This window comes from Saccoglossus kowalevskii, chromosome 8, assembly GCF_978046115.1.
Source record: "Saccoglossus kowalevskii chromosome 8, keSacKowa6.1, whole genome shotgun sequence".
Lineage (NCBI taxonomy): Eukaryota > Metazoa > Hemichordata > Enteropneusta > Harrimaniidae > Saccoglossus > Saccoglossus kowalevskii.
In genome coordinates this window covers 6,410,389-6,413,577 of record NC_140648.1, presented here as the reverse complement: position 1 = coordinate 6,413,577, position 3,189 = coordinate 6,410,389, and positions in this window count along the sequence as shown.

The following is a 3,189-nucleotide window of genomic DNA, read 5'->3' as shown; positions in this document are numbered from 1 at the left end:
TGTTTTGTGTTGTTTTTAACCAGTCAGACACAGCCCATCTTTGCCAGCCATTATACCTATGCAGAATTCACCCTATAGATCTATATTCACTGTTAACAAAATCAATCATAACAGTGCATGCTTTGATGCATTTCCATGGTCCATCCATCATAAAGTCGTGTATTCTGACATGTTTTCATTGGATTTTTGGAAAAATGTCCATGCATTATTTGATGGAAAATAATTTGTTACAATCAGAATTTCCAATCTTATAAATGACATATAATTTGTTCATTGTATGTCACAAAGAATATAGGAACAAATGTTAAATGCCTCTCACATTGCCATTTTCATGGTTTGTTACAAAAAAGTAGTTCTGTGACCATTTCTTTCACACATACTATACAGTCAGTTACATACTGTGGAATACTTTATTTTTGCTGGAATTAATTTTCGCTGGTGTTTTGTGTGGAATTTATTTTCACTGTTTTTTGATGAGTTTAATGTGAAATATAGGAAAAAAAGTATATTCGCTGGATTTTATTTTCTTGGAAACATCCCTTCAGCGAAAATAGCGAAAATAAATTCCAAGCGAAAATAAAGTATTCTACAGTATGTGACCGCCCATCAGCCCTCTAGAGCAAGGGAAGTAACACTGAACATAAACACCATGACTTGCAATGCACTGCTTGTGGGTGTCCATCAACTAAGTCTCGTCATGATCATTGTCATTGAGTCTGATATATCCATGAGGAAGCTACAATTGTACATTACCCTGGCATATTCCATAATTCTGTCCAGGTGTGCCCAGCACAATATCAATATAAAATGCAGGCACACAACAAAACCTCCATAAGACCATGTACTTGCAGCCGAGTTCGTTACTATTATCTAAAAAACTTCTTCCTGACAAACCGATCAACTTATGCCTACATCCGTCTATTAGATAATAATATCTAAATATCCACATAGTGATGGTTATTGGCTACCCTTTCTGGATATTGTAATTACTTAGGTAGGGTACAGCCATCTTCCAGCTTACCAGCAAAAATCACCATCACTAGAAACTTTTTTAGTTTCATTGTTTATTATTCACCGCAAATTAATTGCTCCAATCATGGAGGTGAAAGACTTTTGTCTTCTGTATTTTACCTCCATGCTCCAATACACCTAACCAACCACACCTTCCCCGTCACTTATCAGGGTTGTGATGTTTGCACAAGAACTTGAGCTAAAATTAAATTTGCATCTGGTTTTACCCATGATACCTTGCATCATCTAGCTGTGACCCCAAAATATTTTCAGGTTAGGACTACTGGTGGTAACTTCTTCCCACATTTGTCTATTAGACAATAATATTAATTAATTAGAGGATATAAACATTAAGCAAGGGTATTTGGCAACAGATACAAGACCTTTCCAGGGAAAAATAGTATATTTGGCAAGAAATAATAAGTAATTAACTAATAATTTTTGCACATAAAAGAAGCAACTAAAGTAAAAAATATGATTATTTGCATTTATGCTGATTGACAAATGTCTAATTTGAATGATATGCAAACAAAGAACGCACATATTACTCATAGGGAGATTTTGGTGCAACTGCAATAATATTAATTTTGGCAATAATTATTTACTTGTACCCTGTTTTGATCAGTAGATCATACACCTGCAATCACTATGAACAGTTCTCATAGTAGTCATATTGATTCGGCTGGCACTACTTTCGAAGTTTCGAAGCAGGATCACAGGTCTTGTAGATATAAGTAAGACCTTGCTTCAGCATGCTAGTTTCAGGCTAACCACATAATTATTATAAAAAAAAAAAAAAAAAAAAAAATCATGAAACAAAATGATCTGGCTCATACTGATTGCAATTAAAGACACAATATATAGTTTCCCTATATAGCTCTTTCATTCATCTTTTATTGCCAATCAGGATACATTGTACATGTCAATGAATTTTCACAAGTATAAAATGAATTTCTAAATGCCAAAATATTGATGCTAGTAAGAATACAACTTATTGATTATATGCATGTGTGAGGAAATGAATTGACAGCTAGGTTAGCAAACATAAAATTCTACCCTGATGGTATGGCTTATGTTGGTGAATTAAATGACGGGTAAGAAAAACAGAACAGTATTAAATTTTTCATTACAAAATTGATCCAATTGCTTGTTTGCATGGAACTATTGGTAGAACATTAGAAAAGTCTTATTGAATGTTACATGAGTGACTGTTTACGGTTGCTTTCACAAGACACATGTAAGTAATTATAAAATTAACAACATACATAAAACAATTTCAATGAATACTCTATAGTAGTAGAAATTGTAATACTTGTAATCAAAGAATAGTTCATCTGTTAGTTGCTGCTAATATACTATAAATCACTCATGAAATTCTTGCTGTGGCACACGCATACTGCAACAAAATTCTCAAGTCTTTCAATATTCCTCCTTGCAAAACTAATTTACTCAATATAATTTCACAACTACTATTTCTAGAAACGTAAATGAACAATGTTTGATTAAATTTTGAAAACAAAGAAAAATGCAAACGAATTCAGCTCTATGATTGGCACAACAGGAAGAATAGACTCTTGAAGACTTCCATGGTAAAGTATGGATGGACGGATAGTTTAAAATCAAATTGTAAATCAATGTAGGAAATAGAGTTGAATATGGACACGACTTAGATTTCAAAAGCAGCAACCAGTGCTGACAAATTCAAAATTATTTATCAAATATTTTTATATTAATATGATAGTCTTAACAGTTATGCTGTTATCTAGTAAATACCTTATGAATATTCACTATCTGCCAGTCAATTCAATGTTAAATTGTTATTCTTAATTTTTGAGTAAAAATATTAGTCATAAATACACTGAATAAAGAGGGTAATGTTGGCTGGATAGAAAACACTGGCGTTTACACATCATAGGCTACATGTACATGGAGAAACAGGTACAGCCAAGATTTGTCCCATATTACTTTGCTTAATTGTAGCAAGTAGCAATTATCCATCCACATTGCATAGTGGGACATTTAATTTTGATGTAAATAAGATATCATTTAACATATAAAAAAATATGTAGTTGAAACTGAATTGCACAAAATACATACTGTTGCTTTTACAGACTGCTTGAACACTTAACCCCATTCTAAGTTGTGAATGATAGCAACAATCAAAATATGAAACTACAT